The 14,701-nt window shown below is 36.5% G+C and overlaps 1 long non-coding RNA gene across 1 annotated transcript in view; it reads right to left on the bottom strand.

Annotated features, from left to right (window-relative positions):
* The window catches only part of LOC137621192 (uncharacterized), a 45,399-nt gene that overhangs the window by 25,372 nt on the left and 5,326 nt on the right, over window positions 1-14,701 (bottom strand). The window contains exon 2 of the long non-coding RNA XR_011040169.1: window positions 2,655-2,766. This is a non-coding gene — a long non-coding RNA (uncharacterized lncRNA). The remainder of the gene's footprint in view (window positions 1-2,654; window positions 2,767-14,701) is intronic.

Genomic DNA, 14,701 nt, shown 5'->3' with positions numbered 1-14,701 from the left:
TAAGACTTTATGAATATCTTGAGGTTCTTTGAACACAGAGGAAAAGGGGATTATGGCTTACTTGTGGCATCTGCATGAATAACCATAACACAAGAAAACGCGGAAGTGACTATCCCGACAACCCACGCCTACAGCAGATGATCTAGATTTCTCTTTTGAGAACCGATATGAATGTTAAGATACTTGGGATTTTTAAGTACTGACCCGCAATTACTAGAATATGTAAAAAGTAGAATGATAAATTATTTTAATGTAAATAAAATAAGATTTAAAATTTCTGTTAAAGTATCCAAAAGTTGATATGTTTTTGATTTAAAAACATCATCATCATCATCATCTCATCCTACGCCTACTAACGTAAAGGGCCTCCATAGAGGATTCATTAGCTAGATTCATCAAAGGATAGCCAGCTCCTTGTGATGCGCATTGCCTAACTAATTCCAGACTATTTCCAGTAAGATCATCCGCCAGGCATCGAGAGTCTAAGCCGAAGAGACAGAGATCTTGTCTGTCGCCTTAAACTCAATCCGTCACTATTCGATTAGAAGTGTTATTCCCTTGGATGTCTGCTGGCTACTTTTACAAAATATTGAAAGCCTTGCATATCTAGTAAGAGTTTTTATCATTGCCAATAATAAGTTATAACAGCCCAGGCAATTGAAACATAACACCACATTTTTCTCTCTCTCTTTTCCTGTTTATAGTCACCAGGAAATGTCAACATATATCATAAACAAATGTAGCCAGTAAAAACAAGTGTAAAACCTGACAGGCCTCAAGACCAATATTAGTCAGTGACCACATATTTCTCTCTAACCCAAATAATCATGATCTCTGTACAAAGGGAAATTTTATAACACAGGTGTATTCATAGCAAATAGGGTTTTGGTCCTGTGTTGATAACAGAATAGAGCCACTTTTGTAGCTTACAGGGAGGGAGGAATCTTCTAAGTAAAAAACGAGTAGAAAAAAAATGTAGCTTATGTTAAAAGATGGGAAATGATTTGTTTTAGAGAATGGTCGTTCATTGACCTTTACAATTCTTATGGGCGCAATAAAATATCTTAACAAAAAAGTGTGTGCATAAATTTTTTTATAAAAAATGGGCAAAAATTTACTATAGAAACGCAATAAAGTATCTTTAAAAATGTGGTTGCATTAATTTACTATGAAAATCGCAATACATTAACAAAAAGTGAGAGCAAAATTTACAATAAAAATAAATACACTTGATACGATGAGACTAAAACACACGAAACATCTTTTTGCATTTTCGTAGGAGTCTAATAATGATTTTCAATGAAAAATAAAGATAAAACTACATTTCCAATATTTCAAAACAAAGATGAGCTTAAATATACCACAATATGATTAAAATGAATGCAGGCAAATTTGTCACATTGCCTATATACTCTTAAAAGCAGTCCTGACAGCACAACCTATACACATATGAATAAATATCACCGATTTTATAAATATATATATATATATATATATATATATATATATATATATATATATATATATATATATATATATATAGTAAGTGCGTATGTGGTAACGATGAAGTGAGTACCTATACGCATAAATCATATGTATCCCGTTTACAGACTCAGGTATACTCATAAACACACGCACACAATTTATGTAATCATAGTTTTATAATATCGGTATAAAGCTACTTCCCTTGAAAGGTAATATAACCGGAAATGTTAAGCTTTCTACTATATCGGAAAATCCATAAGGGTGAGATTGCTCCCCTCAGGCGTTTTGTTCTGACCCTAAAATATTTTTCTTTTATCAACTTGCAGCTAGACCGGCACACATGAGCATCTACACAATTCTTCCAGTTATATTTTCTTTATATCTATTGTCACTTGGTTTTGGAAAAGCCTTCTGTTTTAGAAATATGACAGCTCCCATCAGAGCTTTTAGTTTTCTAATCTAATTTAATATAGTATGTCTATACTAATTAATGGTTAAGTATTCAATACTGATAAACTATTTTTCAGAAAACATACTCCTCTAAGTACTATAAATGACATGGAAAATATATGAGATATTTATAAACTAGGTACAATATTAGTAAAGATGTTCATCCAAACGCTCATTTTAAGATATTACGTAATTACAGTCACAAACAATTAGTTTTTATAAATTATTCTACACGTAGGCTACTGTAAATGGCAAGGAAAATAGTATGAGATACTCATAAAATATGTACAATATTGGTAAAGATGCTCAATTAACCACTCATTTTATATTACATACTCACAAATACCGTACTTTTAAAATTGTAAAGGACGGACAAACGATGAACAAAAAACCTAAATTAGGCGTACCTTTTGAATATATACAATCATTGTAAACACTGTACAAAAAAAAAAAAAAAAAAAAAAAACACGAGTAAACGTTCCTACTGAATATTGGTAATCCAAAGAGATGTACGATATTAAACCCATTTTGCTTAATTGCAGACCGACACAAATAATCGACTTGTGTAATCACTAACATATTAAAACGAGAGAGAGAGAGAGAGAGAGAGAGAGAGAGAGAGAGAGAGAGAGAGAGAGAGAGAGAGAGAGAGAGAGAGAGAGAGATTAACCCTTCCTTTCGAAAATAGAAAAAAAAAAACAAAATCTTCAAATACTTACAACCGGTTGATGTTAATCTCGATGTCAGGGAAGTAGCGGAGTCCTAATCCGGAGCAGTTGGCCTCCAGGTGATGGCAAAGACATTCTGGAACTTCATGGGAGCACTGGAAGGCTGGGAAAAAAATTTTAACTTTTATTTTTTTCAGTATATAGGAGACAGGAGGTTTACGTATTTCAGTACATAGGAAGCAGGAGGTTTATGTACTTTCAGTACACAGACGGAAGGAGGGTTACGTAATTTCAGTACATAGGAAGTAGGAGGTTTATGTACTTTCAGTACACAGGAGGTAGGAGGTTTACGTAATTTCAGTGCAGAGAAGGCAGGAGGTTTATGTACTTTCAGTACACAGGAGGCAGGAGGTTTACAATATTTCAGTACACTTTCAGTACACAGGAGGCAGGAGGGTTATGTACTTTCAGTGCACAGGAGGCAAGAGGTTTACATAATTTCAGTAAACAGGAGGTAGGAAGGTTACGTACTTTCAGTATACAGGAAGGAGGTGGTTTACATAATTTCGGTACACGGGAGGCAGGAGGGTTACGTACTCTCGGTATACAGGAAGTAGGAGGTTTATGTAATTTCAGTACATAGGAGGCAGGAGGATTACGTACTTTCAGTACACAGGAAGTAGGAGGTTTAAGTTATTTAAGTACATAGGAGGCAGGATGTTTACATAATTTCAGTACATAGGAGGCAGGAGGTTTACGTAATTTCAGTACATAGGAGGCAGGAAGATTACATACTTTCAATACACAGAAGGCAGGAGGTTTACGTACTTTCAGTTACAGGAAGTAGGAGGTTTACGTAATTTCAGTTACAGGAAGTAGGAGGTTTACGTAATTTCAATATATAGGAGGCAGGAAGGTAACATACTTTCAATACACAGGAAGTAGGAGGTTTACGTAATTTCAGTGCATAGGAGGCAGGAGGATTACGTATTTTCAGTACACATAAAGCAGGACGTTTACATACTTTCAGTACACAGGAGGCAGGAGGTTTACGTAATTTCAGTACATAGGAGGCAGGAGGATTACGTAATTTCAGTACATAGGAGGCAGGAGGATTACGTAATTTCAGTACATAGGAGGCAGGAAGGTAACATACTTTCAATACACAGGAGGCAGGAGGTTTACGTACTTTCAGTAAACAGGAGGCGGGAGGTTTACGTACTTTCAGTACACAGAGGGCAGGAGGTTTACATATTTTCAGTACAAAGAAGGCAGGAGGTTTACGTACTTTCAGTACACAAGAGGCAGGACGTTTACGTAATTTCAGTATATAGAAGGCAGGAGGTTTAGGTAATTTCAGTACATAGAAGGCAGGAGGTTTACGTACTTTCAGTACACAGGAGGCAGGAGGTTTAAATGTTTTCAGTACGCAGGAGGTTTACGTACTTTCAGTACACAGGAGGTAGGAGGTTTGCGTAATTTCAGTGCATAAGAGAAAAGAGGGTTAACTTGAAAACGTATATTGAGAGTTGGAATTTATTTGTAAAACTATTATGATTAATAACAATCTATTGAGAGAGCGTGTTTTAATGCTACAAGATTCTAATTGCCTGAACATTTACTTTTACGAAGACTGAAATGAAACTATCTTTTCTACTTTACATCCTGTACAGTCTTTTCTATATTTGAATTATTGCAACAAGTGGTCGTGTCTGTCAGTCGGCGATTATTTATGTGGGCAGGTTAGTCTTTTACCTTCCATAAAGCGTATACAATGATGGTTCAGGTTCATGATTCCCAAGCGAGGAAATACACATATAGGCGAACGTATATTGACCAATAAAATATTACGCTGTGGGGCAAAAATTAAGTACATTGTCATAAGAAACTGAAGGGAGAAAATATATAATTGTGTATCTTTAAGAGAAAAGACTAAGGGGAAAATAAAAGAGCAGAACTACATAAAATTAAATCCAATATAAAGTAAATAAAAAAATACGAGCCTATACAATTGATACACAATAGCTACGAAATAAACAAACATGTTGTACATTGCCTGGTCGGCCCTTCCGGCCAGAAACGAGCCTTACAATAAATAAACAAAGAAAAGCATGAACCGGGTTTATCTACCACGAGAAAACTAAAACCCAAAACAGAAGAACTTATTCAGCAGCTGTGTTAGCAGACAAGGTTGTCTAAGAAGACTAATTAAAGGTAGCCTTAGTGCTGCGATCAATTATTAATCTTATCACAAGTTAAGCTGCGACACCAGTTACAAAAGGAGAATGCTATAAGCCCTTGGTGCCCACAATACGGAAAATGAAGGAAGAGGTAAGGTCAAAATTGAAAGAAATCAAGAAAATCCCTTTATATAAATTAGAATTAGACAATCAAATGAGGCTTGTGTTAACTTATTGAATAAAAAAACATTTGCAATAAGATTGTACTTCTGTAATTCTATAGATTCAAGAATTAGGTGGGAAAGATAATCCCATATTTGGTCACAGCAAGAATAAAACTTCTGGAAGAATAATATATAGCATTAACCCTTATGAAATAGAACGCAATGCAATTAGAATTAAATGCAAACTTTCATAAGATCTGAATTCTAATGATGATCGAAATCAAGAAAAATCTTATAAAATATAAAAAGTAAACTGATTGAACGACAGTTCCTGAGAATATGTAGATCGATGATAGGAAATTTAAAAGTTGTCAAGTTATTGTTCAATAACTCAAGCTACCAACATATAAGAGCACACAGGAGAACAAAATTCATAACACGACCAAATCAAATAATCATAGCACTCCTTATGAACGACAGGTCCTCAAGTTAACAATCTTGAAAGATTTATATCCAAATTAATTTTTTGTCCAATTAAAGAAGAGACAGTCCAGACACGTTTCTCACAAGTTAATCTTCAGTCAAGAATGATGCCTAAGATCTTAAAAAGACTGCATGTAAATGATAAAGGTATCTGGTTTCAATTTCATTAGAGGAGATGCTCATCAGAACGTCATCCACCCGCCGTGGTGCTCAACCACAGGAGTGACCTCCCCAGTAAAAGGGTTCAACTCGTAGGCTGAAGGGGGATTCAACCTGGTGGCCATGCGAAATGTAACCAGATATGTTAATATTTGGGTAAGGAAGATCCAAAAAAGCCTACTAACCATCATACTGAAGAATTTTGTTAGCGATTTTTTTCATCATTCCCATAATTTGCACCATATACTAATTTTGCTAGATCTCTATTAAGAGATTCATCAACCTCAGGTCTACAGTCAGGATATGGGATGCAAAGAGAAGGGTATCATTATCATATAAGCAGCGAGCTCATTTCCAAAGGTAGACCACATATCGTGCGTACAAAGTATCAAAAACAATAAAATGAGCAAAAAGAGAGATTATATCCTATTAGTCACTAAGCTGCCATCAATAATTATTGATGGCAGCTTAGTGACTAATAGGATATAATCTCTCTTGTTGCTCATTTTATTGTTATAATTAATCTGCAAGCTATTTGTCAAAAACTTGGTTGTAATACTTAAACATTATACGCCAACTCTAATCTGTTCAACCTTGAAAACAATAGCCACATTATTATCCCGAAATTTATGACCAAATTATATGGATTTAAATCGAACATTGCAATTACAATTACCAATGGCCTTTTGAAAGCCAAACTGCAAATTAAGGGAAAAATTATTTTTTTTTTTTCATATGTATTCAAACGTTAACAGAGCTGACGGTCAAAAATTATAGATAATGTTGGAGTTACAAAGCAATAACAAGTTAAATGATGGCAAAATTCAAAGGTTCTTATAGTAAATATCGTTCAGGAAAATTTATATGTTTCATCTAAGGTATTTGAAAGACGTCTGGACTAATCAAACAATGTACTGAAAAATAACTTCTATTTGAAAATATTTTCATAAAAAGTAATAACTGTGATGTCTTGCTCTACATCTATTAAATGTTCACAAGACACATATTTCAAAAGGTTGCATTAACGTCTGATAATTACAAACGGGTTGTGGTGGCCTATTAGACGCGACCCTGTCTGGCGCTCGCCGGACTGGGGTTCCAGTCCCGCTCAAACCCGGTAGTTTTTTTTAGTGTCTGCAAACTCACCACCCTTGCGAACGAAGGATGGAGGGTTTGAGGGAGCCTATAAGTCTACCTACTCAGTCAACAGCAGCCCATGCCTGGCCTTCCCTGGTCCTAGTTTAGGTGGAGAGGGGGCTTGGGCTCTAATCATATGTATATATGGTTAGTTTCTAGGGCACTGTCCTGCTCAATAGGACAATGTTACTGTCCCTTGCCTCTGCTATTCATGAGTGACCTTCAAATCTTTAAAAGTGTGAAAAAAATAATTATGAAAAGAGTGGACACTTTTCAGCTTCACTACGATTTCCACGTCACGTATATTGCATACATTATATGAGAGGCTTGTTCCCGGAATAAATATTATTTATCATATAGATTCTTATCGACACGAAATAACACAGGTGTTTTTGTGTATTGCCCAAAGCCACCTCCAGCAAATAACAGAATTCTGAGAAGGATGTTATATGAGTCTTACCTAGAAATTACTTGATTAAATTATCAGTTATCTATCATCCTGACATCCATTACCTAAAAATTTTTATGTGATACATAATTATAAAATTCCGCTATTAGTAATTAGTAGAGCCGAATACTCGCTTTGGATAAATCTGCAAATGCAAGTGATATGCCATAATGGCAGTACTGATTTAGTTTTGCAATATCCATAAGTAGTAGCTCCGTGTCACTAAGATTCAACTACATAAGCTTCGCATAAAGGAATAAAATGTTTCTCAATTACATGAAAGTCCCCCACCCCACCAAAGACATTGATCAATCAATCAATTTTAAATGAAATATCGACTAAAAAGGAATAAAACAACATTTTCTTGTTTTGTTAAAAAAGGTTATCAAAACTCAAACGGACAGTTTCTTTTCTTGATTAGCCAAGGCCCCTTCGTATTGACAAATGGATGGATACTTCCAACTATGATATCAAAAACAAAAACGCCGATGAATGAAATAAAAAATGGTTGAAGATTCTTGAAGGGCATTATTAAAGCCCAAGAATTTCTTAAAAGTAACCTTTATAAGAAATAGGAAAATATATTTTTAAACAGCAATAGTTACATATTGAAAAAAAAGTAAATCTATCTCTCAATTCATCCATATGAATTTTTAATTTTATTATATCGATTCAAACGTCATTTCATCATAAGAAGAGTCGGAAAATATTCTCAATAGAATTCACTGTTATTAAGTGGCCTGATACTCCATCAAAGGAAAAATGTGAGGGAAATTGTGCTGGTGGAAAAACAAGTTAAAAGTTGCTATCGCAATCATTAGTTCTAAAAATAAACAGCATAATAAAAACATGATACTGGAATCCATACATAGGGTCATAACTTAATTGGATGCCACGAAGAAAACATTGCTCGTAGCCTACTGTATATTTTTAAGCGCAAAACAGACAATAGATATTTTAGGTCACTAACAAATGTTGTGTTCAAACAAACACATATATACTGTATATATATTTGTGTGTGCTTGTTTTCGATCAAGTTTAGTTTGACGGGAAGACAGTTGTTTCTTTATTCTAATTTTCGTACAAAAAGCAATCTGTTTCACTATTAGTGGTTAAACGTAAACTCTCATTTTTAAAGGAGAAAGAAAAAAGAATGATATTGAAATCAAGGTAATATATCACAGCATAGTCAGTTAATATATGTACATGTATCGAGAAAGGAAATGTTACCCAGGGTTTGAGGATTTTGCACGTCACTTTTCGTTTGGAAACCCATTGTTGCATTTAGAATATATCACCCCAGGAATCAAAAATAAAAATGAAAATATTTCATCTGCCTGAGTTATATATTAATAAACAGGGACTAATAACGATTATTTTGATACCTAAATCTATAACTCAGTTATATCATATTAATAGGTCATCATTCCAATTTTGTTGTTCAAATATAAATCAGTTCCCTAATGATATAAGTTTTGTAATAATGAGGGAACGCTTCCTAATTTATTATGTACACATTCAAGAAAGGTGAATAAAGCCCAAAGAAAATTATGAATATGTAAGACAGAGAGTATTGTACAAATAATCGTCTTTAATGTCATTGATAACATTATGTGAATTTCACCTCGGGTGTTTGTTACCTGTTCCCTTGAGATATGCCTGGAGTTCATCACAGGAAATGTGCCTGAGGTGCAGACTAAGTTTTTAATATGTATGTGGTAGATTGCTCACCGAGATATATGGAGAGAGAATTTGTATTTCGCTCAAGGGGTTACCTACTGCAATGTAATTGTTCAATGGCGGCTGCCTTCCTCTTCGTAAGGGTAGATGAGACTCCAAAATCAAACCGTTGTTTTCTAGTCTTGGGTAGTGCCATATCCTCTGTACCATGGCCAACAACTATCTTGGATTGGGATTCTCTTGCTTGTGGTTTCACTCGGCTACGCAATTCTTTATTATTTCTATTCCTCCTCTTTGTTTTGAAGTTTTTATAATTTATATATGACAGACCTAATTCAATGTTAATGATGTTCTTAGTATATAACATTTTGATTGTTTACTACTTCTCTTATAGCTTTTCATTTACTTGTTTCTTTACTCACTCAGCTATTTTACCATTTTGGAGCCCTTGGGCTTATAGCATCTTGCTTTTCCAACTACGATTGTAGCATAACTTGTGATAATGATAATAGATGCATATTCAAAAGTATAGACATATATTCGTACACAAACACTTTTTATATATATATATATATATATATATATATATATATATATATATATATATATATATATATATATATATATATATATCTATATCTATATCTATATCTATATCTATATCTAAATCTATCTATATATATATATATATATATATATATATATATATATATATATATATATATATATATATATATTATATATATATATATATATATATATATATATATATATATATATATATATATATATATATATATGCAATGGAAACTTTGAGTAAATAAGCACAAGGTATATCCTTAAAATAGTATCGTTAAAGCCACTTCCAAATGATACTAAATCTGCCAATTGGGCAATTTTAATTTTTTTTTGTTCGAATATGTTGGGATAGAAAATCAGCCAATTTACGCATAATTTTTCTTCCTGCTATTGATTCCAGGTTTAGAAATTGACAACGGAAAACTGTCTGATGGCTCTACAAAAGGAATGGTAGGCAAATACAATATATATAATCTGCCCCCAGAACAGTGGCTCATAGATAACCTATCATATTATAAAGAAAAAGTGATACTAAATGTGATAAATGATATAAATACAGAAAATGTGCAATCATATACCACTTCACCTAAACTTCTAAATCTTTACTATCGGCAACGAAAACAAATAAAGATTTATTGGTTGTCATACGACAATAAACTTCCTTTTAATTTGAAAAATTCTACTGTTACCGCTTTGTAAAATATTAGTTCTCCAAAAATGTGTAAAAATATTTTGAAAAATATAAGACGTGATTAAAATCATCATATTTTTTATTTCATTAAAGCAAATTACTTTCACACCTTTCTACTAGTATTGTCATTTTCTTCATTCACAGTTACAATGCTTACTTTTATAAATGTATGAAACTAGATAATTCATGAAATTGTATTTTCACAAATTGTTTAGTCATTTCTACCACAATGACGTGAAGTATTTGCATTATTAGGCTCTCTTAATTTTCAATTCCTTCTGAACAGTTTGCGTAAAAGTACTTCTTGCAAATGTGTGCGACCAATAAATATAATGTAGATCCAAGAAACAAAGAAAATAATAAATAAAATAATAACATACCAGTTCTGAGATGATCTCGTCAAACTACGTACAGTACGTGTGGTTTGGCCATGAAAACATGATTGTTGGTAAGACAGATGACGCTACTACTATCTATCTCTTTCTACTGATCACATATTATTGCAGGCACGTGGTGGTTGAATCTCTTAAAATCTTACTTTATTTAATCCATAGTGAAAATTATGAGGTATGAAACTGAACTCTTTCTAACACTAAAACTTTGACTGTTGGTAAATCAAGGACACTGGATCCCCGGCTTGCAGACGTGTGTCTCTTTCAGGATTTTTGGAGGCGTCTATGTTGTGATTGTTTTTTTCTTCTTTTGTCATGTTCTGAATATTGTTCCCCTGCCCGATACTTCAGAAACTGACTGACATCTTAATATTAATGAATAAAATTTTATGGACATATACAGCACGTGTTTATGAAACATGCTCATACACTGTAACGGTTTTGATTGTTATCTTAACACTCGCTATTCCCTACACTGATAATAAACCAACCTGTAAAAACTTGATAGTTCATTCCTAATTTTGTTTGAATTTTTGTAACGTTCTTGCTCGCAAGTCGATATCCTGTTTAATGAAGTTTAGTTATATTAATCTCGCCTCTCAGTTATCACCTAACTTGACCCTCACGAACATTAGTGACCACCAGAGTATCCAGCTCATTCCCGCCTTCCCCCTCACTGCTGTATCTTACTGTTTGATGATGCCGCCTTTCGACACTGACTTGACTATCAACGCCACAACCTTGAAACTACCGTCCTTCGCCAGCAGAGAAGTGTTCGCCTGGCTCCAGCGTGCTAAATCCAGTTTCGCATCAAGGGCATGACGAAGTCAAGTACCACAGCAGATTACGTTCTCACAGCAATCCCCATGGATTCTTTCCCGGAAATCTCCGATTGTCTGTGTGAGCAACGGGACACCCCAATAACGTACGAGACCCTCAAATCATACCCCTTGGAGCAGTACTCGCCATCGCCTGCCGTCCGCATAGCAAAACTTTTTCAGCCCTCTCAAAAATCTTTAGTGAACTAAAAGGCTTCACTCACTCTCAGGGAAATGACCAGTATTGCTCGCCTACAACCTGCCACAGACACCTCTCCTCGTGAAATGAATCTACTTTGCCCTTTGGGTACGGCACTTGCCGGAACCTGTAGGCGCTGCCATCCCCAATGTCGATATTTTGCCCATGAAGGACCTGATGACCAGAGTCAACGCCCTTGTGACGGGCCGAGAGAAGGTTGTGACTCAAAGACAGTATGATAGCAACTGAGTGAGTTTATTATAAAACACTCTACTTTATATATAAAAGCTCAAAGCAACAAGAAATTTCATGTTAAAAACAGACACCGTTACAGATGAGAGAAGCAGACATGTTTATTCTGGTTCTTTTCAGTATGAGGGAAGATACAAGCATAATATATACACAAAATGAACTATGTACGATCGTGTGACACACGGTCGGTACACCCTTATGGACAACCACTTCATCAACTTCAAGACCTCCATCAACACCTCCACTCCTAACAAAGTGGAAAACTATTCAACATCAACTGAAACCGACATGAATGTGGTGGGACACAGACGGCCACCCTGTGACTTGCTGGAGTGGCGACCATCCACCACTCCCTCACGCCCAAACCAACGACCTATACAGCTACTTACTGACGCCCATCGGCCGCAGCTATGGTACTACAAGTCCAAATTTGGGGCTGATGCGAAGAAATGTTCGAAAGGTTGTCAGTGGCCAAAAAAACGTATAAGTAGGCCATCGCTTGTGACTGTGGCCTCCTCTGTCACTAATCTTTTCTTTTTACATGATGCAGGTATGGGCGTGCGATTTTTGGTAGACACGAGTGCTTTCCATTTTCTTCTGCCAAGGCCCCTTAACAGGACACGACGTAGTCTGTTTAAATCTGCTGACGTCCACCTAGTAGCTGCCAACGGATCTGTGATACCCACCCATGGTTAACAAGAACCTCACATTATTGTTTGGAGTGGCAAATATCACTGGAAGTTTCTCGTTGCTGACATCACATTGCCAATCCTCAGTGCAGATTGCCTCTCACATCATCAGCTCCTGGTCGATGTTGCTCACCAATGCCTAGTCAATGATGAATCTTACTCGTGAATGATGAATCTACTAGTCAACACCTCTTCAACCAGCCCCCTCTGACCTTGCTCTCCCCATCAGCACACCCACAGATGCCTACGCCTACCACCTCACATCATACCTGTCCGTTTTCCATCGAAAACTTGGTCTAACACTTACAGTTTCCAGCAAACACTGTATTTACCACCATATCAAGACAGTGTGGGCACCTGAATAGGCATACAGAACCGGATCACTAACCCCTCCAAAACATCGTCAACGCGACCACCTGCTTGCACAAAGAGAAAGTTTTCTACGTGGTTAACCTCCTGAAGGGGTATAATCAGGTACCCAGGAGACATCCACAAGACTGTCATCACCCCCCCCCCCCCCTCGTACCTACACCTTCAATTACTCCTATTTTGGCCTTCGTAATACTGGGGCCACTTTTCAACGTCTCATGGACGGCATCTTAGGGGGACCTCCCCTTCTGTGTATGTTACGTGAACGACATACAATGTTCTCTTCCTCCAAAGAGGAACAGCTCCATCGTCCACACATCTTGCTCGACCACCTACAACAGAATGATCTTGTTGTCTGGCATGACAAGTGTACCTTTGGCACCTCTGAAGTATTGTTCTTAGCGCACTGTATCCTTCTGAGGGAGTCAATCACTTCTCTCTGAAGATAGCAGCCGTTCAAAACTTTTCCACTCCCTCGGTCATCAAAGCACTGCAAGAATTCTTAGACATGATTAAATGTTATCAACATTTCCAGCCAGCCATTGCTAATACCCTTGGCCCCCTCTACACTTCCCTCAAAGGCAAGCCTGAAGGGGAGTCCCCTTCAAGAAACGGCCTTCTTCAATGCAAAGAATGCCCTATCAGCTGCTGTTGCTCTCACTTTTCCCATACAACATTCACCTCTCTTTTTCTCCACCAATGCCAGCAATGTCGTATTCGAGCATGTGCTCAACGGCTTGACCCGGCCAGTGGCCTCCTTCAGTAGAAAACTATCCAAAGCAGAATCCGGTTGCTCTACCTTCGATAGCAATTTGCTGGCGGTCACTTTCGCCACTTCTTGGAAGGCACCACATTATTATTATTCTTATAATTATTACTTCATAAGCTATAACCCTAGTCGGAAAATCAGAATGCTATAAGCCCTAGGGCTCCAACAGGGAAAATAGCCCAATAAGGAAAGGAAATAAGGAAACAAGAAAAGTAATTGACAATCAAAATAAAATATTTCAAGAACAGTAACAGCATTAGAATAAATATTTAATTTATAGACTATAAAAACTTTAAAAAAATAAGAGGAAGAGAAATAAGATAGAATAGCAAGTCCCACGTGTACCCTCATGCTAGAGAAATCTACCTCAAGACAGTGAAAGACCATGGTACAGAGGCTATAGCACAGTGTAAGACCAGAGAACAATGGTTTGATTTTGGAGTGTCCTTCTAGTAGAGCTGCTTACCATAGCAAAAGAGTCTCTTCTACCCTTGCCTAGAGGAAAGTAGCTACTGAACAATTACATTGTAGAGGTTGACCTCTCGATCGACAAAGAACTGTTTGGTAATCTCAGTGTTGTCAGGTGTATGAGAACAGAGGAGAGTATGTAAGGATTAGGCCAGACTATTCGGTGTATGTGTCAGCAACAGGAAAATGAGGTGTAACCATAGAGAAGGAACTAATGTAGTACTTTCAGGCAGGTCAAAGGACCCAACAACTCTCTAGCAGCAATATCTCACCGGGTGGCTGGTGCCCTGGCCAACCTACTACTTATATGTCTCTGGTGCAAACCTTCATTCAACAGTCCGATGGCTGATTCACCCGTCAATATCGACATCTCTCCGCCATGGCTGAATACAATTGTACCCTTCAACACGCCCCTGGGAATATGAATCCCGTTGCCAATGCCCTGTCAAGAAACCCATTGGCTGTATTCCCCTGGGATTGGATTACAACACCTTGGCATAATCCCAACGGAAAAGATCCAGAGTATGAAGCATGTAGGACATCCTCCATATCCCTCCGTAGGGAGGACGTCCCTGTGGACGACTCCAATGCCTCCCTCTTCTGAGACGTCAGTACTGGTAG

This window comes from Palaemon carinicauda, chromosome 27 (assembly GCF_036898095.1).
Source record: "Palaemon carinicauda isolate YSFRI2023 chromosome 27, ASM3689809v2, whole genome shotgun sequence".
NCBI classification, from domain to species: domain Eukaryota; kingdom Metazoa; phylum Arthropoda; class Malacostraca; order Decapoda; family Palaemonidae; genus Palaemon; species Palaemon carinicauda.
The sequence above is the reverse complement of the archived record's forward strand: the minus strand, read 5'-3'. Positions and strand labels throughout refer to the sequence as shown.